This window comes from Lepisma saccharinum, chromosome 23, assembly GCF_977018435.1.
Source record: "Lepisma saccharinum chromosome 23, izLepSacc3.1, whole genome shotgun sequence".
Lineage (NCBI taxonomy): Eukaryota > Metazoa > Arthropoda > Insecta > Zygentoma > Lepismatidae > Lepisma > Lepisma saccharinum.
Genome location: NC_139251.1, coordinates 36,723,490 through 36,747,359, shown reverse-complemented (window position 1 = coordinate 36,747,359; position 23,870 = coordinate 36,723,490). Strand labels below are relative to the sequence as shown.

Sequence of the window (23,870 nt, the reverse complement as noted above, 5' to 3'; positions counted from 1 at the left end):
CATTTCAGTTTTCTGTGCGCATGATTGTATAAATCTTGAGTTCTTGCGGAATTATGGTTAGAAACTTGTGAACAACCTCCAGATCTGCGAGTATATTGTAAATTATGTGAAAAGTGTAACCTGTATTGGCTCGGAAATCATGTAATAAAGTACACATGTAAAGTAAAATACTTCATTCAGCCTATATGTTGGTACTCTGATGTTATGTTATCATGAAAATTACAGACTAGATAAGGTCAATTTGATCAATGTAATTATGCTCTAGGGAAGAAATGAATATGAATGTGGGATGTGCAGATATGATTACCTTAGAAACAGAGTTCATTGTATTTACATTTGCCTAAGTGAACATATCTTGCCCTTAGATATTTTTATATTTTCATTACCTAACCGAGTAACCCTAGTGAGTCAAACTGATAAAATAAAATGCTCTTTAGGTATGATTTATCTTTTCATTAGATTCCTTGTTTGTGCATTCTATAGTAGTGGGTGGCTACACCAAAAATACAAAAAGGCAGTTCAGATTTTTGGGCACTATTTTCAATCATTATGGCAACGGGTGCTAAGTTGGCATCAGCCGATTTTGTTTTACAAGAATCTACAGTAAATGTTGGGCACCCCTCCCCTCTTAGTTACCGGACTGTAAGGTACGTACACCATGTTTCTGTAATTACACTTTCGATTTGAAAAGAAAAAAACTTGCTTCGTATCAAAATATACTTCAAGATCGTGTTACAGTACCATTAAACACTTAACAAAGTTCTGAATTTCATTCCAGGCTCACCTTCCTGGAGGTGTAAGTCAATTCTACAACCTTCAAAGAAGATTGAAGACAAATATTCACCTGGAATCAATTTTTCAAGGACAAATACTTTGTACCAAAGTGATTGTATTGGTTGCACATATTGTGCTAAGTCCACATATCGCACAGTTGTGTGAACAATAGTTTCAAATTGGATGTTGATATTTAAAAGAAGGGTGTCAGGCTGAAGGGGTTAATGTTAGCACTTATGAATGCCTATCCGTAAAAGATTTAATCAATTGTCTTAATGCATTGCTGTGAATGTGCCTCAACTTAGTAATATTCATAATAACCGCTGCCGTGCTAGATATCAAAGTCATCATGTCTGAACATGTTCCTGGGCATCTGTACCCATCAAGCAAACTTGATGGTGAGGATCGTCCAGATCTTTTCGGATTCGTCACAAACGGTATCCTCCTGTGTTCAATAGGTACCATAGGCTTCTTTGGAAATGTCATTTCCATGATCATCTTGTCAAGTCCAAGAATGAGGTCAGCGATGAGTGTCATTCTTGTGGGGCTCGCAGGCTTCGATAGTGTCCTGGTCGTCACCTCTGTCCTTGTATTCGGTATACCGTGCATATATCAGTATACAGACCTCTTCTCGAATTACTTTTGGCACACGTTCCCCAAGATAGCGCCATACGTGTACCCCCTCGCTCTTATAGCTCAGACTGGCTCCGTGTACCTCACCCTTGCCGTCTCCCTAGAAAGGTTTGTGGCAGTTTGCCACCCTCTGAAGGCTAATGCACTTTGCGCATATGGTCGAGCATTGTTGTATGTCACCGTGGTGAGCATATTCTCCATCTTGCAAAACATTCCACGTTTTCTGGAAACCACACAAACAGAAGATCTGCACCCGACACTGAACACTACTGTGTATCGGATATTACCATCAACTCTTCGTATGAACAATCTCTACATACAGATATATATCAACTGGTGGTATCTCTTCGTCATGTTCGTTATTCCTTTCGCCTGCTTGGCAATCTTCAACATCGCCATATTCCTCAAGGTTAGAAGTGCAACCAGGGACCATGAGAATCTTTCCCAGGTACAGGAAAGAGAAATGGGACTTGCGACAATGCTCCTGTGTGTTGTCGTCGTGTTTTTTGTCTGCAATATTCTTGCACTTGTCAACAATGTACTCGAGTCCTTCGAGGGAATCATGATTGTTGAAATGGTTCAGGTGAGCAATCTCCTTGTCACTCTGAACTCTTCAATTAATTTCGTCATCTACGTCATATTCCGGGACAAGTTCCAGGCGCTGGTATCCCTTGCAGCCATTTAAACTAATGCACTTTGCTGAATTTATAATACTGTTGTCTGCTTCAGCCAAACGAAGGGTCTGATATGACCTAGGCTCTGCTGTAAGAAATTTGGCGGCTGGAAGAATTTCCAACGTTGCCACATGGTGCTCACAACCCGATACTTTCGGCGGTTTACGACAATTCACGTTCTCGTTTCACACTCCGCTTTTGTAATATGTGTTCTACAACCAGTATTATCAGGGAGAGAGGTACGAAATAACTGTAATAGGAAAATTTGCAAAAAAACAAATCGTAAAAGAGAGAATAATCATAATGTTATTACTCAGATGTGCGTTTTTTATTAGCTAAGAGCATGTCCTTCGTTCTTCCAATTTTCTATTTACTTTATCGTACTCATTAATAAACTGATAAAATTTAACAAATAGTCAAATGTTGTAGTCTTCTGCTTTGAAAAAACAAGAAAATACTAATACACGTAATTCTTGCTTCTCACTCACTTTTACGACATGTGGCCATAGAGGACATTTATACGGGCGCCCAATTTCATTGTAGGTGATAGTTAATGTTTGATGCTGAATATGAAACAGTGTGTGACATGCAAATTTTGTATCCTTGCTTACATATATCTGTTGAAAAATAAGTACAGTTAACCCAGGTGGTAAATAAAAAATTACTCTTCAATGGTTACATGAGGTATGCCTTTATTCCACTAGCATACTCCTCTCAGTAAGCTGGTCTCTCGTACACATCGAATGCCTAATTTACATTTTCGATGTAACCAAAATCTTATATATTAAAAGCATAATTTGTCTATATTTACTCTTTCCTGATTCAAATACATCGAATTATGTTCATTCATACTTACAACGATTACAAGAACTACTTGAAACTTTGATCACATTTAATGTTACTTTTCAATCGTTACTAAATTTGCAAACAATATTATTAATGACTCAATCGTCACAGATCGTCAACCTATTAATCTTTTTGGAATATGTGCGTATGTGTTGTACCTTATTTATTGGTACCACCAGTGTCAGTGTTCCATGCATACACATACATATGTCATGTTTTATAAAGCTTTATGTGGATAAAATGTATACATGTTCATTTTTATTGATTCTTTATAAACTTTCTTCGAGACAATATATCTTCCCATCACTATAAACCACAATTGTCGAGCTTATCTGCTTCTGTAATATTTACTGTTTTTACTGTTTCATTGATGTGATATTAAAAAATTCCTAACAAGGTTTATATATGCTTCGGTCTTCCTACATATAAGAGTAGATGTTGTGAACACTTTGATATAAGTACCTACTTTGTATGTTACCTGCGCATAGTTAGGCAGTCGGTTAGCTCTTTTTTTAACTAGCCAGCCTATTACCTATTTTCATGGGAGCTGGTAAATGCTTGTTGATTCTTCTTACAGTCGATGGCAAAGGTACTAGTATTTGAATTGTCCATATTCGTTCACAATTTTACAAAATATGTCATTAATTTAAATAAAACGCTAGTAAGCGGAGAACATCTGTACATCAGCAGAGTTCCATTCCTAAACAATATTGGATTGGATGGTAATATAATTAAGCCTTGTTTCAATATTAAAAACACTAAGTTGCTGACCAATGCTGTTTGTTAAGATTTAAAAACACTTTACATGTAACGTTGCAACCCTGTATCAGGGTCTTCCTCAGACTAACAACTAAACTAAAATGATGAAATACACAAACAGAAAGTATATATAAACATAGCAGGGTGACCAGCCACACAAAAACACATCATGTTGACAGTCCTTATCTTCGACGATTTCTCTCAACTAATTGCATGCATATCGCCTCTTGACAGTTGACTAATGGGTCTCCATCGCTGACAGGTAATTGGCAGGTCAAGATTAGCAAGAGCCTGGAGGCAGGAAGACTACCCAGTTTAAAAGGCTTTCCCAAGATACATAGAGAAGCGATAAAGTTGAGACCAGTAATGGATTGCAGGTACAATATATTGGAACCCTTGGAGAAGAAGTCAAAAAAGGTAATTGAAGTGTTAGTGAGAGAACAAGAAAGCAGAGCAGTGAAAAACAGTGAGCAGGTGGTGGATCTTATAAAAAGTCTGAAGGAGACTGGTGATAAAACCGCAATGACTAGTCTAGATATGAGAAGCATGTTCCCGAGCATCGAAAGGTGGCACGTAGTGGATATAGTGAGAAAGACGATGAGGAAAATCATTGTAGGAAAATGGGATAGTAAGAGAGTGGTGCAAGCCCTGGAAACCATTTGGGACAATGGGTACAGCAAAATGGGAAGCAAAATCAACAAGATTAGTGAAGGTCTGAATATAGGCTCTTGCTTGAGCCCTGTGCTGGCGGAATTGGTTATGAATGAATGGGAAAGGAAGTGATAATAAATGGAGAAGACAAGTTAATTCTGTTTGGTAGATATGTGTATGATTGTTTTTGGATATGGAAGGGAACGAAGAGACAGCTGAGTAAGCTAGTTAAAGATATAGAAGATGAAATAAAAGGAATATTCCTCGAGCTCGAAACGGAACAGGAAGGGACTTTAAATTTCTTGGATATTATGATGAAAAAGAAGAGAGGAATTTTGATTGTGGCTGTATGGTATCAAAAGAAGTGTTCGGCAGGAGTGTTCTGCCACAAAAGAAATGATGTGTGTGACGCAACAAAACGAAATTTTATAAGGAACATGGAAGACCGAATAGAAACGATATGCACAGAGAAAAGGAAGAAGAAATCAAGATTAATAGCCTGTGGGAACAACTTGAAGAGAATGGCTATGAAAAGAAAGACAGACACAACATCAACAGAAGAAGAAAGAGGATCGGAAGAGAAGGAAGAAAAAGAATAAGAGAGATGGTTTGGCATAAGAAGTATGGGACAGGCCACAGAGAAGATATGCAAAGTGCTGAGGAAAGTGGGTATAAGAACTTACAGGAAGAGAAGACGCACTGCTCTAAGTATATCCAGCAAGATGAAGAAGAGGAAAGGGTTAACTACGAGGTAAAGTGCATAGGATGTGAAAGTGTATATATAGGGGAAACGAAGAAGAGACTGAAAGACAGATTAAAGCAACACATGGTTGACGTGAGATTGAAGAGAGAGACAAGAATGCCATATTCAAACACACTAGAGAAACGGGACATGAAGTAGATGGGATTCGGCTAGACGGATAGGAAAAGAGAGGAGAGAACTAGTGAGAGAATGGAAGGAAGAAAAGAAATAGAGAAGAAAGGAGAAGACATCTTGAATTGAAATGGAGGATTCAAGATAAACTAGGAATGGAAGAGAGTGTTAGAGAAAGTTGAAAGGATGAAAAAAGGAAGGAGGAAAGAAGAATGAAAAAGGAAAAAAGAGAAGAGAAGAAGACCAAGGGAGGAGGTATTCATCCACATCCAAAAAGGCAGGAGGGGTGGGGGGATGATAAATAGGTAGTTCCAGACTCTTGCTAATCTTCACCTGTCAATCACTTAACAGTGAGGAAAAAACATTATTATTAGTCAACTGTCAAGAGGCGATATGCATGTAATTTCTTTAGAGAAATCGTCCAAGATGAGGACTGTCAACATGATGTGTTTTTATGTGGCTGGTTACCCTGCTATGTGTATACCTAGGTATATACTTTCTGTGTGTGTATTTCATCATTTTTAGTTTAGTTCTTCGTCTGAGGAAGACCCTGATACAGGGTTGAAACGTTACATGTTAAGTGTTTTTTTAATCTTAATAAACAGCCTTGGTCAGCAACTTAGTGTTTTTAATTGGATTGGAATTTAAAGGGGAAAAAGCACAAATATAGCGATGGGCAATTTGTCTACTGATATCTTAGCTGCCGTTTGCTACATTTTCATAGGTAATATCATGCGAGAACGGCTGCTCGAAAAGGTTTGTGAACAATTAGGAACATGTAAATAAACTCTAAGCTGTATGTATTTTTTATAAATCTACAAATGTTCTGTTCGCATGCTCTGTATATTTAGTGGACCATTTGCTGATTTTGCAGTATTTGATATGGTGTTGTATTTGTTTGATTTGCTAGCCAGCTGGGATACGTGTGGGGTTTGGAAGTTTCAAATTGAATGAAGCACTAATTAGAACAAACAACTAACGTGGTATCTACAAGGACTTGATTTGAATTTGATGGAAATATACAAAACAAATGGGGAAGTTGATAATTACACCATCCTCAGGCATGAACATACGAACTGAAGCATTTGTAGGTGACGAAATCGATGAGCTTCACAAGATGGTACACGCACTTTATATTAATGGTTAGCCTGTGCAATTTCCTCTACAGTTCAATCTCACCTGTATTGATAAGTTATTGTATGAACCTATTATCTAAATTGGTTATATATGTTGCTTTCTTTTCTAAAGAAAATTGAAAAATGTAAATTCATTTAACAATATTTAATACATGTAAATGGAAAGTTATATATATATTACATGTTTTAGGATTAGATTTTGTTAAATTGGTAATACCAATCGTTACCTTTCTTCCCTACATTTGTTATAAATTTATTGCATAAGCATTACGGGAAAACTGCTGTTGCTCTACATCCCATTTTAATCCATTTTTTGCAAATAAATAAGGTTAGGTACGACCACACTCGCTCAATTAAGACATTATTATTATGTTAGTATTTGTGATTTACACGTAACTAAACAAACACTAACGAATTGTCAACAACGCATTTGAATGTAAAGACACATCTCTGTGTGTTCTTATATTTTGAAATCACATTGTGTTCCTCATACTCTTATTACGAGAATTGTACTTGTTAAAGCTTTCTGAGATGTATTAGCTGTGATATCTATGGACCATGTTTTTAAAATATTATTTTTGTACTACATAATCTTCATTCGTCATCTTTCACGGTAGGACGCATTAACAAGAATTAAATTAAAGAGAATGCGTCATCACATTATACTTTTTAGTTACCTTGTTCACAACCGCGTAATTATTAATTTTGCAGATTTATTTTCAATGTTATTTTCAGTTATAGTTTGGTCTACGTGACTTAGGATGATAAGCAGATAGGCTTAGGGTGATAGGCAGAGATAAAAAATGGGAAAATGTTGAACATGTGTCATATGCACCCCCCACCCCTTCACTCCAGACCACTTGAAAAGGCTAATCTCGTGTTCGCTTTTTAATTTTTTACTTTACCTGTAATTATCGCTATCAATTCTCTACAGTACAGTACTGCGATGACATACTGTATTCAAGACGAAGCATGTGGCAACTACATTTTTGCTATCTTTGAACCTCGTATCAGTGCATAGCCTCAACTTATATCCAAGTTGAAAATTCAAGCACTTTAGATTGAAACCCACATATTTCCAACAACTTTCCCCTCTTTCCATTTTTCGCTATGTGCACTAATAACGCAGTTGTCCTATGAGAGCAGAGTTTTGAATCACCCTGTATGTATACATTGACTGATAATTCCCAAGTTAATGTAATGTTGAATATCACTGTGAAACCATGAATCAATTATTGTGTAATCTACGACCAGCATTACGATCCATTCGTAACAAATGAAGATTTACAATTCCCATGAGAATTCAGGTGAATAAATTCAACTGTTGCGCATGCGCTAGTAAAATTGCAGCTTCCTTTACACACACAACTGCGCATAAAGTGGAAACAGTATGATGTTAAATGCTCGAATTGCTTGCTTATGGAATTTCCAATTGAAAGGGTCGTTCGGAACGTTAGAAGGGTCGGCACGGAAAGAGCTCATTTGGCCGAGAAAGGAACGCTTTGTTAATTATTAATTGGCAAAGAACCACGCTTTTAAGAATTTGCCGGTCGCCTAAAGCATTAGGAACAATCGTTCAAGCTTGTTTCTTCTATCGCTCTGCGCTTAACAAGCATTAAGAGAAACGGAAACAAGTCCCAAACCATTGGCGTTTTTCCAAGAGACCTGTTTTTATTCATTTCAAGTCGATAACAAGTCAAGAACAAGGAAACATTCTCTTCTACTTCTTCAATTTCTTATTTGATGTTTCTTTGCTTCTTGCAGTACATTTTGCTGCATCCAACTCTTAATAAGTTCTCTCCATTGCTCACATGGTATAATCAAGAATATATGAGTGTATTCTCGAAGTTCGAATTCTGCATGCATATGAACATTCTTTGACAGTTGTAAAGTGTACCTAACTCGAATAGACGTATCCAAACATGCAACGAGAAGCGAAACTACTTTGTGCGTCGCAGAACAGTATTTCGCTTGTACGCGTTCTCTTGTTTATTACCTTTCCTTTTCAGCAACAGATGTTCATGGAAACTGCTTTCCCCTTTGGTTGTGTCCTAAACGTCAAAAAAGCAAGCTTGAAGTACGGTTTTGTCACACGTGACGTCACCTAGTGCAGTTCAAAAGCGCTAATTAAGGGAGCAATGGAGCCTGCAGCATGCAGTACGCAACATTGCACAATCGTTCGCTTCTTTGAAATCATGAAAGTCAAAAGTCAGCCAGCTGTTGGTTGTAGTTCATATATTATGTTGAAATGTAAGTATAGGACTTTGAAATGTGTTTTTAACGCGGGAAAAAACTATTTCTCTCTTTAACATAATCCTAAACCATGTTGCGGAATCTGTGAAAAGTAACTTTGAAGAGCAGATCTTTGTGTTGAAGAATCTACACGCCAGACATGTGTGTTTTTCACTGAAGGCAATAGGTGGTGTCTTAATCACGTTCAAATTGATATGTCGTTTGTGTCATCATCGCATGCATTTTTTCTTAGTTTTATTTACTGAGCTATTAGGCACAGCAGTCGAAGTGTAATTCGATAGATTTTCGCTTCCATTCCAGGCTTCAAGTCTGAACTGCGCGACTATTCCCGAAGTATACTCACTTCAATTACGGTCTTCCACCTTTCGGACACGACCTTTGCATAGCAGCCGTCACCCCTATTTTGTCACTGGACTCGTTCAGTTAGCGCATGCGCACTTCCCTCTATAGTCGCCATCAGTCTGATTTACAAACCACTAACCATTAACTAACATTTTTCACAATTAGCTTCTAGGTAATCTGCTCATGCTTAAACTACACGCTTGTATTCGTTCTTAGCAAGATCCATCCTGATTCCCAGAATTCAACAATTTCCTCTAATAAATTATTAATTTTGAACAAATCACTTTCAAGTAAAACTTTGATAGCCAACGCAATGAATTATATCTACCAGTGAAGAATGACGGATTTTTCGATGGTTATTATTTTTCATTCCATTTGTGTGCATTTATTTACATATTGTGTATTAACTTGATAAATTGTATGTACACATTTTTTATTTGATTTTTACTCTACTGTATTATAAATGTGATATACTGTATGTTTACACAATTTTTTGGATTATTTTGTAACTTCAAATAAGTGTATATTATTGTTGTTGTACACTTGCTAGCAAAGATCAACCCATTTGTATTCATAGCTCTCCAGTGGCTAAAATAAAAATACATCATGTATTTATTTTATTTATTTATTTAATGAAATTTTAGTACATCAGAAGCCATATTAAACCGGAAAGAGATAGTATAAAACTGTAAGCAAAACAAAGCAGTTAGAAAAAACTCTGTTTTACAATACCATTATTTATGTATAGTTTCTTGTAGGTTGGTGATAAGAGACTAATTTAAGCTGCAGATGTTGTGGAACTGATTTGGTAGCCTACGGAATAAGGAATGTTGCATGAGTGAGAGTCTGAGAGTTGCAGTGTGGAATGTTTCCTTTCTTCGTGTTTTATTTCGATTTTTATTATTATTCGTATTATTATGCAGAGTAAATAAATATCTTCTGTAGTATCGGTATTAATATCAGGAACTTGACAGAGCTTAGTAAGTCCTTAACTTTTACATATATTCATTATAAAGTCAAATTGCATATTTTTTTAAGCTGAACGAAGTAGTGTGCTAACTAGTGTAAACGTCTCAGAACTAGGTGTCTTTGAGTAGAATTCCTGGTTCTATTACCAAATTACATACGATTTACTGGTTTCGATCTTGCTTTGTAGTGTATGCGTAGTTCCGGTTAGGCTTAGCGAATAAAGTGATAACTGGAACCAACTCCTTATTGGCAGTGGATAACGTTTGTTCATTCATCTAGTGGAGATTAACCTAGAGAGACTGGGCAATGCGACCTGCAACTGTTTTTACGTTGCGAATTTATAAAAGTTCATGAAAAATATTGAAATTTCTGAAAAAATTGAAGTTGTTGGATTTGTGATTTTGTTATATTTGCATTGGGGTTTTATTTCTATTATATCAAATTCAGCGTCTGTATAATAAATATATAGAATAAATAAGAATTGTTGTGGTAAACCAAATCAATTTTTCAGGATATAGTAAGCCCGGACTTCCAATTTCGTAGTGACCCTTCCTGTCTCATGGCAGTCTCTTCGAACAGAGATGCTTGCGTTTTGTACAAGGGCATAACCATTGAACTGTTAGACGTAACATACAACTTTTTGCGTTCATCTATCTATCATTGCCACCAGCTCATTTATATCTTCATTAGTTTATAATTTATTAATAATTTAAATGTGTCAGACAATCTGTACACACAGTTCAATGGACATAACGTAGTAGATGTAAGAGGCTTCACTGTGTCAGGGCTACCAACCACCAAGTTTCTTGATTGACCTTGAAAAGTTAAAGTTGTTAACATGCTGTGAACACAGTCGTGGTAGTTTTTAATTTAATAAGGCAACAATCGCGCAGCTCTGCTTTGTGTAAGATAAAAACTAACGTAGGTTACCTATTGGAAGACTTATACTATTGTTCGCTCGCCGAGAATGTAAAAACAGCAACCCAGACGAACACAAACAGAAGTTAATTTGCGGATTAGCACAAGGAAGTAGTCCCTGAACTTCCTAACGCACGGTTTCGCTCCATGCGCGCTTACGAATAACACCATGTTTTCAGAGTTTGCTTTGATCTTTCTCCTTAATGGCCTTGAAGCTTCGAATCAAAGTGTTGATGTGTTTACAAACTTTTATTTCCTCCTTACATCTGATTTCTCATTAGACGTAAGTCAAAACCAGGAAACGGCAAACAAGCTACTGCATCCCTGTCTAGAAAGCTTCCAATGCAAGACAAAAGATGGCAGCATCGTAGCCAAATTAGATTACAACTCTCTGTTCTCCTTCTGCCTGATCAAATTACTGACGTCTCATTACAAATATTGGATATTGTAGGGTGTTAATTAGAGTAAATTAGAGTAGACGAGCGAAGGATTCGCTGAATTCGATTTGAAGGAAGGGTTTCATCGCTCTCAAAGAACTGATTTTTAAACTCAATTGCTTTATGAAGGTCTAAAAGATGCAGTATTGTGATGGCTGTAATGAGAGCTTCTGGATGTGCTAAATTGTGTCACTGGTAAAGTGACAAATAGAAATCGGGTCGTGAAATGCCTGCTGTCACGTGTATTAATGAGGACAAGAACATATGAAATAAGCACGCAGTTTCTGTCAAACTGCTTCCAGAAATGTATGAAGTAAATAAGGGTAAATGAGTTTTTAGTGATACTTTAGAAATATATTAATTATAATATAAGTTAGAAGTTCCTCCTGCAATCCATAACATTTAATATAGCAAACACAAATTTTATCTGTTTATTGTGTTTTATCCTAAACCTTTACAAGAAATCGGTAGTTTCAATAGTTGTTTGGATTTTTTATTATCAAAAATATGTTTATAGAGTTTTAGAGATTATCATATTGGATTACAAATTAAAACCAATTAAGGAGAATTACATGTGTCTCTCCATCGCGAATAGTATAGTTACATGATAAGGTATGTTATTTTTGGCTTGTAACTTTCAAGAAAATATTGTACAATTGGAAATTGCATGAAACTTCTTTTAGGGTTCTCCGAATAACATACTAAATTTCAACCCAAAAATCTCATGTCAGCCTTGACGAAATATGGCGGCCAGCTGTCATCTTATATATTGTAATACAATCCATACAATTAAACTCACAGACTTAAAATCAACGGAAACTGAAATTTAAGAAACATGGTAAAACGTCATAAAAATGATTTTTAATTAAATTTTACTATAGATATGTTTGTTCGCAAAATGCTTAGTTGGAACTCTACTAACCTACTAAATTTTGAAAAACAATGTTGTAACTATGAGTTTTAATGTTTTTATTGTATCAATATATGTTTAATTGCATAATAATTAGGAGGGCCTCCCCGATGGCGTAGTGGTTATGTCGTCACCTTGTAATTAAGGGGTCCCGGGTTCGATAAACGGTGGAAGCACATGGCACAGTCGTTCGAACAATCTCACTGTAGGTCCAGTCCCGATTAGCCTTTCTGTGCATAAAGTGGACTTAAAATAACAAATCAATCACTCAATCATAATAATTAGGATAAAATGTCTTGTCAGAAACAGATACTAGAAATAAGGTGAGTACTCTGCAATTTACTTTAATAAATTAATTGTACAAGTCTGAAAGTTACGTAATAAATTATGAACATGAAAAACATATTTCAGTCAATTACGTACCAAAAGTAAAATAATTGTCTCCACTGTTGACAGTTGTGTATATTTGCTAGCAAAGATAGAGCAATTCCTGATGATAGTGGAGGATATACTGTTCAGCCTGTTCCTGCACCACTCTCTACAACTCTTCCTGATAGGAGTTTGCAACAGAGGTGTTCCCAGGAAGGTTGGTGGGAGGAGCAAACCCTTCTTTCCAGCAGTCCCAACTGCATGCTATAAATTTTCTCTCCCTTACTAAATTCCTGACCATGCCAATAGTTGCATATATTCGAAGTCTTCAACAAACAAACGACGACTTTGAACTTTCTGTTTGAAAAACTCAGTATGCTGACCAAGGCAGAAAATTTGTTTGTTTTATTTTAAAACATTTGTACAGGGTACAGAGTCTGAAAACACCTTGCTAGAAGGTTGGAACGTCACGTTTTGTTTATGTTTTAAAGTAAAATAAATGTTCTGCCTTGGTCAGCATATTGAGTTTTTCATATCATGGAAACAAGGCTTATCTAATGGTGTTATAATTTCTGTTTGAAAGTCAGCAGTAGCATTTTATTGCAAATTTACTGTCATGGCAATGCCACCTTTCCTGACAAAGTTCTCTTCAATGTACACAACGTTTCGTTTCGGCCTCGAAACTACAGGGAATTTTTTGCCAACAAATCGAGTCTCTCAGAATAGCCGCAATAGCGGGCACAGCAAACGATTTAAACTCCTCCTTTGAATAATATTTCAGCTCCAAAATGGTAACCGAGCAACAATCAGCAAGTAAATAAAGGGAGACCCAGTGGCATTGTTACGTCACTTTTGTCTGTTTCTCTTCGTCGCCGTTCCGTGCAGTTGGAAAAAGAGTTCGTAATTATGCTTCAGGGGGAGATGTTCGTTAGCTTTACTGCTCTGCCACGAGTGGCGCTGACGTCGTTTACATGTTCCGAGAATAAACTCGCTGCTTGGATACTTTGCTTAATTGTATTAAGACACTGAGAATTAGCATGAAACTACTCGCTGTAGCGTGTTTGTTTGTATAACATTGCAATATTCTCTCATCTGTAATCAAATGACAAAATGTTTAAGTAAATATTTAGCCTGGAAGAAGGAAATACATTGTAATGTATTTGGGTTTGATATTAAACGCATAGGCGTAGCTAGGACTTTATATTTGGGTGTGCACAAAGAAAAAAAATAAGGTCTTGTACCTTTTTAATAGCATATTTTGCAACACAATCACTTGGCTCTTTAACTGCACTGATGTTTGTAAAGGAATATAAATTCACTAAATGACAGTGTTGAAAATTTCTGAATATATCTAGTAGAAAAATCAAATTGCATAGAAATTATACACACACAAAATGATCATAAATGTTACAATCAAATACATCAAAATACACGTCATCCATAACAAGAGACGTCTGTCAAAGGTACAATGTTCTTAAACTCATCAATAACTTCATTTACATCAATAGACTAAGCTTTTTCCTGTTCCACAAATAGCAAGAGCAGGGCTTCCAATCTATCCTGCTTCTGAGTTGCTCTTAATTTAGTTTTAACTTGGGTAAGCTTAGAGAAAGCTCTCTCTCTCACGTGCAGCTTGTGACAGGTATAGAAGAAAAGCGCTGTAGTACAGAGTATAATGCAGTAAATATCTTCTTTCTCCAATGATATCAATAAATCGAAAATCTATAGACACTCCTTTCATTAGCGATAATGCACACGTTGGTGCCAAGTAATGACATTTCAACTTCTTACAAACTGTCGCTTATTTTCTCTCTTATTGAAATATCTGTCTTTAATTCTCTTTGATAAAGCAGCCCATTAGGGTGTGCCTAGGCACACCCGGCACACCCCGCAGATACGCCTATGATTAAACGTCGGCATAATATCAATTTCGGTTAAATGCGACGATGAAAGAATGTTTAATGAAAGGACACAAGCAGTGGCGGCGATTAGGGGGGCGTGAGTGGGCAATTGCCCCTCACTTTTTGCCACTTTTACCCCAGAACTATGCCAAACCTTATATGTCAATGAAAAGTAAACTTTCCTTGCCCCCAGTTTTGGCACCTTGCCCCGTAGTTTTGGAACCCAATCGCCGCCGCTGGACACAAGTGAGCACACACATCTTGGAAAGTACCCCCAAAAACCTTCTGAGCCTAGGCTTATTTTGTAAAAAGTTAAAAATGGTCGAAATTCTCATAAGATTATGATATTTTTGACCATGGCATAGTTAAAAGGGCTTTTCTTTCAAATGTAAATGAGAATGAAAATGCAATAACTCCCCCCTAAATTATATTCACACTTCCTCGATACACTAATATGCAAGGTTTTGTTGTTTTGAAATGAGGAGGTGTATCGGAATGGAATTTTTCCACAGATTCCGAAAATGACCATCAAAATCTCATAGCACGTCAGGCTTTTTCACATCACGAAAATGTGAAAATGTAAAAAAAAAACGTAATTTTTAAATGACACTGATATATGACAACGTTTGTAAATGTGAAAATGTGCTCTGGAGGGATGGAATGAATGTGTAAGGAATAAAGATAAATACATGGCTGATTACGAAAATGAAACTGACTCATACCGCACCCCACCGCTCCCTTCTTTCTATAGGGGTCACACGACGGTCTCACACCTGCCGCTCGGTGTACCCATAGTGAGGCGTGAGCCAAGGAATCACAGTAACGACTGCTACTTCTGCATAGTGAAGATCGCGGGCCATGCCAGTACCAGTAAGCGTAACATTGTGTATCCCAATATTCCATCTGCCATGAGACCAGTGCTCCATGGTGAATCCATCCCCGTGCCATAACCGTCCAATGTCAGGCCCCCAACACACACCGGTTCAGACAGTGATACAAGTGATGAGATGTTCCAACGGGACAGTATGGAGGATGAAACTCGAGTGCCATTTACCCAGCATGAACTGAATGATTTGGTTTGCGATCTGAATTTACCTAAAGACGAAGCAGAGTTGTTAGGATCACGACTTCTTGCAAATAATTGACTGTGTCCTAATACGAGATTCTCCTGGTACAGACATCAAGAAGCAGAATTGGTTCCGTTTTTTGCAGAGGAAGGCGGTTTGGTATATTGTCTAGACATTCCGGCAGTCGTGAAATTCTTCAACATTAATTGCAATTCAAGAGAGTGGTGGTTGTTCATAGATGCCAGCAAATCCAGTTTGAAAGGTGTTTTATCACACAATACTAACATCCATCCATTCCAGTATCACATTCAGTTACTGTGAAAGAGACGTACGAAAACCTTAAAGTGTTGCTGGAAAAGGTGCAGTACAAGTGTTATGAATGGTCTGTGTGCTGGGATTTCAAGGTGATTAGAATATTGCTCGGCCAACAAGCAGGCTACACCAACTTTCCTTGCTTTTTGTGTGAATGCGACTCCAGAGCAAGGACGGAACACTGGGTTCCGAAGCAGTGGCCAGTCAGAAATACCTTCACAATCACACTTGGCGAAAAAAAACATTGTTTCAGTTCCACTGGTTGATCCCTCGAAAATACTGTTGCCACCGTCACATATAAATCTAGGTTTAATGAAGCTATTCGTGACAGCTTTAAGCAGGGACAGTAAATGCTTGCAGTACCTTGGTGTTAAGTTTCCATCAATCACGTCTGAAAAAATCGAAGCTGGCATTTTTACAGGCACACAAATACTAAAATTAATGGCGGACAACATATTCGAGAAAATTAAGAGTGAGTGCGAATTGCAATCATGGACTGCATTCAGAAATGTCCATCAAAACCTTTTGGGGAACACAAAGGCTGCAAATTACACCATTTTAGTCGACGAGATGCTGGAATCCTATCAACTGCTTAGTTGCAACATGAGCGTCAAAGTTAGCTTTCTTCATGTTCATCTCAATTACTTTTCTGACAATCTTGGTGACTTTACGGAAGAACATGGCGAGCGCTTCCATCAGGATATTAAAGTGATGGAAGAGAGATACCAAGGAAATTGGATTGCACATGTGATGGCCGACTATTGTTGGATGTTGAGAGGAGACTGTATGGAAGAACGCCGAAGAAAATCCAAAAAGAGGAAATTTCAAGGGGAGCCCAGTGGTGAATGTTAGGTATGTTTGCTTTGAAATATGTATTTATGTTTAATCCTTACACATTCACTTCATCCCTCCAGAGCACATTTTCACACGTTAGAAACGTTGTCATATATCAATGTCATTGAAAAATTACGGTTTTTTGCATTTCCACATTTTTGTGATTTGTGAAAAAACCTGACGTGCTATGGAATTTTGAAGGTCATTTTCGGAATCTGCGGAAAAAATCCATTCCAATACACCTCTTCATTTCAAAACAACGGAAAAAAGTTGAAAAAATGCAGATCAGTATTTCCGAATTGCATTGCTACTCAAACAAAATCGTGGCAAGGTTTTAGCACTCCCAAGTAATGGTTAGGATAGGTTGACGTTGAATTTGAATCACTCAAACACGCCCCTGTCCTGAATCTAGTCCGGGAATTATCGTATTTTGATTTTATGTCGCATTTCTGTCTCTTTAGGAGAATCGTGGCGATGAGAAATTATGATTAAACTAAATTGATGAAGAAAATTAAAAAAACAACAAAAAAAAACATGTAAGGTCTGGAGTCGTAGTACAATGAGATGAACAGCTAGACAAATTGTCCACGACTATTTTCATTAATTTTTCTCTTGCATCATACGTGTTTCTAAGAACTGTATTTTTACTTATACAGGTGCAGAGGTTGTCAGCAACTAGCTTTGCGTTTCGTTTCAATTCATGAAGTTCTCAAGGAGATTAAGCCTAGTGGTGGACAATTTGTTTGGTAATACTTATGCATCCCCCTGTACCTGGAATCTTCGGTGGTGAAATCGTAATCAACCATTCAAGCCGGAGTGGTTTGCAATCGGCTACTACGGAAGGGATCTTGGATTCGAATCCCGGCCTGGTCACGGGTGTTACGAAAACGTGCAGGATTCAAACCTAGGACCCTTAGCCCCATGTCACCACACCAACCACTAAACCATTTAAGTTTATTATTGTCATGATGATTGTTATTAAATGAAATGAAGATTATACTTTGTCCGAACTATCTCTGGAGCAACGAACGAAAACAAATCTCTGTGCAAGTAGTGACGGCTCCACCAATGAACACGCGAGAGGAACGGGATTGCGTGGAAGGGGGAGAGCGACTGCAGTTACCTGCCTCCCCAGCAGAGTGTACTGCTTCGCTCTGCCCACTCGATTTCCCCCTTTCTCTGCCGCCTTACTCCAGATATAGATGGGACAGGGTGTAGTGTGCGTGAGCAAGCACTCACTCGTAACCCATTTCACCGGAGACTTGAACTTCCTACAGCAGACCAAATCTGGAAGAACAATGAGGTTGCTGACAATCAAGATAAGTGAGGCTAGGAAATTGCGGGAAAGCCCAATATTGCCACGCAGCAATATCTTAATTGCCGCCCCAGTGCGAATCGATAAAAGTCAGCCGAACAAGGTGGACGCACAAACGAACACGAAAAAGCTCTCGACGTCAGGTTGAAGTGTTCTTTTGAACTCGCCTTCTCAGCAAAGGTTGCCGTCGGACAAGCTGTGGGTCGAAGCTTTTGCGTACAGACGTTGACTTAGGATACTGTTCCACGGCAGTGGCGGGTTGAAGACGTTCTCTGGGAGAGAGCTCCAATATAATACTATATCATAATGAAACTAAATTTAGTGGCAACACCACTCTTAAAAGCCATGAAACTAATGTTTGTATTAATAATTCTAAATTCTGCATAGTTTTCCCTTTAATTTCGTGATACTTTCAATGGCTCTAAATCATTTAAGTTTATTATTGTCATGATGAATGAAATTTGCATTAGTGCGGATACGTAAGTACTCCCTCGAACCCCAATTCACCCGCTGAACCGAAGACATGAACTTCCTAGAGCAGACCAAATCTGGAAGAACAATGGAAATTGCGGGAAAGCCTAATATTGCCTAATATCTTAATTGCCGCCCCAGGAATTGATAAAAGTCAGCCAAACAAGGTGAACGCACAACAGAACACGAAAAAGCTCTCGACGTCACGTTGAAGTACGTCCGTGAACAGCCCCCCCTCACATAGAGCACTAACGAATGTAATAGCGTAAGGGTGGTCTCCGGCTGCTGTATGGCAGCTGGAGTCAACATTACAATACCGCAGGATGCCTTAGAGAGAGAGAGCTTCGCGGGCTAACAGCAGACGTCTCTCGCACACTATTGCCGATACTCTCGTGTCGTCTGCTCCTCAGCCTAACAAACAGGCAGAGGTAGCAAACGGCAGAGGTCATTCACCTATCCAGAAGGGTGCAGCGAGCTAGCTGTGGCAACCGGGCTCGCTCATTCGCGGACCTGATTGGTTCTCGCAGACACACTCCCATATTGTCGTCTGATGCAAGCCCGCGAAGTGATCTTTTTAAGGCCTCATGGAGTATAAATAAGGTCTTGCTCGGCTGCTAGCTGGCAGCCGAGCCATTGTACTTCACCCTCCAATTCCCCTCTTGGCTCTTAACTGGTAGCTTTTTATTTTATTTTTTGGTGTGTATCAGAGTGTGCGTGTGTGCATTTGTGTGTGTCTGTATGTGTCCGTGGGCCTCTCTTGTCCCTTTCGGCGCTCACTACGGGGGTTGGGTATCAAGCTCCTCTTCTGCTGCACCATCACTAGGGAACCTTGGAACGCTGGAGGGCTCACTCCCAGGAGGAGGGAGATTTGGAGGGAAGGAAGGCATGGAGGTACCCCACGTCTCCCTTCGACCTGGGTTCCCCCCATTGTCCATGATCTTCTCCGCAGTGTTGGTTTTCCCCCCTAGGAGGAAATTGGGGGCTCAAAGGGGACTCGAAGGTACTTGAAGGAACCTAAGGGAGCACTCAAAGGGCCCAAGGGGTCTAAGGAGCCAAGTTGGGCCTTGTAGACCCAGGAAGCCTTCAGGGCCAATAGTGTTGGAGGTGGGGAACTAAGGACAAGGCAACCTATTGGAGAGTAGAACGCCAGTTCGAGGCATCATGAAAAAAATAATAAAAACTGTACAAAGGAAAATGATGGGACAGAGATCTGCGTCAAATTATTTTGAAGTCCATATCAAGGAGTGCAGCAGGTACAAGTAAGTTTCTATTAAGTTGTTTATTACAATATAAAATGTATATGACTTGAAAAAGGTAAAACATTTGGAATTGAAAGTTAGAAATACATATAATGAAAGAGAGAGATGGTATCATATACAGTACATATCACATATAACAAAATGTGCTTAACTGTACGTTGCCCGTATTTTCCTTACTAAAATGTTAAGCCTAACTTATAACTTTTCCCCTTTGGTGATGATAGCTCACGTCCATTCCTCAGAGCATGCTGATATATATTTTTTCCTTTGAGGAATTTTACTTCCCAGGGCACATTTATTTCTTTTTTGCATTGTTTATTATGTTTGGCAAATTAGGTCCAGGGACCTCTAAAAACAACATCTCTGATATTAGTTTGATGTGTAGGTTGGTCAAAAATAAGTTGCAATAAAAAAAAATAACTTTAACATACCACACGATACTTTTCGAATACATATTAAAGCAGGAGGCTCGTAAATACACGTTTCCATGCTCGAAAAGCTTTTGATATCACCATAAAACACTACATTTGCATGAGAACATAAAAATGTATTTTAAAAAACTGGGTAAGACACTTATCCACTACAACACGTTTCTAACTTTTGTGAAGATGATGCGGGTAAATGCATACATGTTTTATAATGTTTAAGCTTCAGGTCATATTTTATCAAGAACTTGGAATAAAAAGCATAAGAATAAAAAGTGGGTATTTGTTGTTTTTTTTTACCAAAAAATCGGTAGATATAATATTATAATGCTTCTACCAGCTTGAAATTAAGAATGTAAAAGTTCTATCTCTAAATTGTAAAACATATCAAGATATTTTGGCTGTGGTCTATTTAGGATGCAATTGTTTCATCTCTGCTATCATTTGCTGCCTACACAACCAATATTGGCTACTGAGTGTGTTTTGGTTCATCTACAAAATTGGAAGCAGCCATAAGAATGAAAACTCTAACAGCCAATGAAAGCTTACGACAATTTCCCCCAACCACCACAAGCGTCATCTGAGATAAAACCACTTGTATTGTAATCTGTCACTTTGGGGATGTTGGAAGTAGTAGTGGACTTAAGTTTTTACTTTTGTTGTAAGCATACATAAATTTTCAATAATTCCGGAATCAAAATATTTTTGATTGAAAATATTTGTTTTACTTCCCTACCGAATGACAAATTTATAATGAAATTTGCTTCATCTCCAATACATAACTACTACCTAATCTCATTTCTAAAATGCAGTATCTGGCACTCTCAAATCAAATTTATTGTTGAGTGCAATTATTCTATCTGAAATTTCAGTAATTAATTACAGCATAAATACCTAACCAAACAACTACTCTTTTGCAAAATCTTCAATATATCAGCCATTGCAATTACACAAACTTTTAGTGCAATTGTGACACAGGTCAAACTTTAAAGGTCTCTCCTGAGAAAAAGAAAAATTGGGCATGGAACATTTACATTCTCAGTGGACGACATTTCGCCATCCAACGTAAATAAGTAATAAGTTAAAGTAGAACTATTTTTTCCTAACGTTATCTACAGTTATTCATTTTTTTCCAAAATTTTATAATTCTGATAGTATTTACATATCTGTAATGTCAACAGTCTGTCGTGAAGGATGTTCTGCTGCATATAAGCATATATATGTTTCTGCTTATATGCACTAAAGCGTTTATTTTTAAATTTAATTGGGATTACCGCCTTTTTAAGTTTCTCTGTATCAAAGCACTGTACATAAACTAAACCGTTTCTCTTTTACTTTTTTTTACATTATTTTCTTAACAGAAATAAAAACATTCGGGTCCGGTATCCCATTCTGCACCCTCAATTTCGGAGGAGTTTTTCTTTTCTTATGAAGATTATGAGATGCTAATTATGAAGAACAAAAAATTGGAGCGCGGAAACAAGTATTTACGAATGTACAGCCGTTTGAAGTTGGGATATTGTCGTTTGAAATTGTTGAGTCCAAATTTCCCACCGATTCCAGGCTCCGCCCCTGGGGTAATTGACCTACCGCCCCCTACCGCTATCGCGGCCCCGCCTTTATCTATAGAGTCCTTTTTAAAGGCATGTTGGAAATTGGCCGGAGTCACCTGCCCCCAACACTATTTCTCACTGTTTTCCGCATTGACAGATGAAGATACCAAAAATGAAGGCTAAATTTAAACCTAAGAAGGTAACTTACCTCTGTCGAAGTTAAATTTGTAAGTCCAAAAATGAAGTAATTCCTACATTGAAATTCCTTGTTGTCCTTTTCCACAGAATACTACCCTCCACTCCCTTCCCATCATAAAAATAAGAAGTTACAAATTATCCCATCCCACAAGTCATTTAGAAAATACAACCCTCCCCTTTACGGCGTGCAGTTGCCAACAATAAATAATTAATTCCAATTTCTGAAGTTGCGTAAATGAAATCCAATGTCTGAAATCTCCGACCCGCCAATATATCACACAAATAACATATCGCAATCGCAAATGTTCCCATTGAACAAGACAATCATAAGAAGAAAAAGAAAAAATTCAGACGTGCGCCTGTGACATGAATCCATGGTCCAAAATGTTCAGACTTGCGCCTGTGACATGAATCCATCACCCGCCATCATAGAAGCTCTGAAAAACCTTTTTGACGTTACGCAAGGAATTTTAATTTTTTTAAAAAAAACTTAAGTTTCGTAGCACGTAGATCTAAAAAATTAATTTCCGCGCTATTTGCAAACACTGTTTTTTATGAGGAACTAAATATTTCCACGAAAATATTTGAAATATGCCTGAAAGCGAGGGTGTAGAAAGGGATACCGGAGCCAGACATTCCACTATTGAAACAAATTACTCTTGCTACACTGATATTCCATATTTTTTTTAAAGAATATCATCCGACTGTAAGGTTAGGTTCATAAATCAACGATTTATGAAATTGCGCAGTTTTTAAGTGCTTTATAGAATGTCTCTCATTCTTGTACGTACGTACATACCTATTACATTCCAATATAATATGGTATATATTCCTTATTGACCCATAATACATAATTGTAATACAATTAGGGTTTCGTACAATTCGAATCTTTTGTAGATGACTGTTTGTAGTTGCATACTGAAACTTTTTTTCTTCTCTTTCAGAGGCCTAGTCAGAAACCCTGTATGTAGGAATCGTCACTGAGCGCCCAGCTCTGATGGAAATCTCTTACCTTAGATGCTGATAAAGAAAACTCAACGAAAATAAAACACTGTAAAACGTTTTAAAAATGTCTATCATTTACCTTCAGTCTAATGTTCTAGAAAAGGAGTAATATATATAGGTGGATCCAGCATTTACTTCGTGTATGCTCACTCTCGCCTAGGTATGACATGTTCCTATCATATAAAGTTGGAAATGTATTGCTTCATACAGGGAGATTAAGGAGGAATCACAAACATCCATGTATAGGCTATGAGTCGAACCCAGAATCTTTTGCAGCAAAATTGATAGCAAACTTCACGCATTTCCAACATTAATGTGCATTATTAACTAGTTATTACCGTATCTCTACGAATTGAAGATGTCATCTAATGCAGGGGTTCTCAACCTGGGGGGCGCCCCCCGTCCTGGGGAGGCTTTGGAGAATTACAGGGGAGGCGTGATGAGCAATGAAAAATATATACATGAATTACCACCCCCCCCCCCCAAAAAATGTAGTGGCAAACACCAAACCCCTTGTGTAGGTCTCAGAAAAGAAACTTCTGCAAATAGTTCTCTCTGTCACTTATTAATTGTATTCTTAAGAAATAAAACCAAATGATGTAGCTTGAAATTTTAACTGCAGTGAGGGCAGAATGCTTTATAATGTAGGCCTATTAAGCATTTTTATTAATTAATGAAAATGTTCTATCAACAAAACAAGTATTAGTATTTTTTTAATATCTGTAATAATAAAAGCATTGTAAAATATTCTTTGAGTTAGATTTATTAACCCTAACAGCACAGTTTTGTACATCAATAATTCATTACGCCTAGAGGGAGGGGGCGTAGACTAATTTGAGGACGCAAAAGGGGGCGCAGGCCCAAAAATGTCGAGAACCCCTGATGTAATGTAAGGCGCACCTTAATTATTACTTGAGGTTTTGAGGGGGGGACTACCAATTTAAGGCGCCAAGATTTCGATGATACTGGTGCTTTATTAGAGCAA

The 23,870-nt window shown here is 37.7% G+C and overlaps 1 long non-coding RNA gene and 1 pseudogene across 2 annotated transcripts in view; both read left to right on the top strand.

Moving 5' to 3' along the window:
- LOC146005188 (uncharacterized) overlaps window positions 1-22,920 on the top strand; it is a 431,331-nt gene extending 408,411 nt beyond the window's left edge. The window contains exon 5 of one of the 2 annotated variants that reach the window (XR_014443992.1): window positions 22,825-22,920. This is a non-coding gene — a long non-coding RNA (uncharacterized LOC146005188). Of the gene's footprint in view, window positions 1-778; window positions 1,377-22,824 lie in introns of those variants that run through there. The other variant, XR_014443993.1, reaches the window with a different exon arrangement.
- On the top strand, window positions 1,124-2,092 carry LOC146005468 (FMRFamide receptor pseudogene; annotated as a pseudogene).
- Window positions 22,921-23,870: the final 950 nt, after the last annotated feature.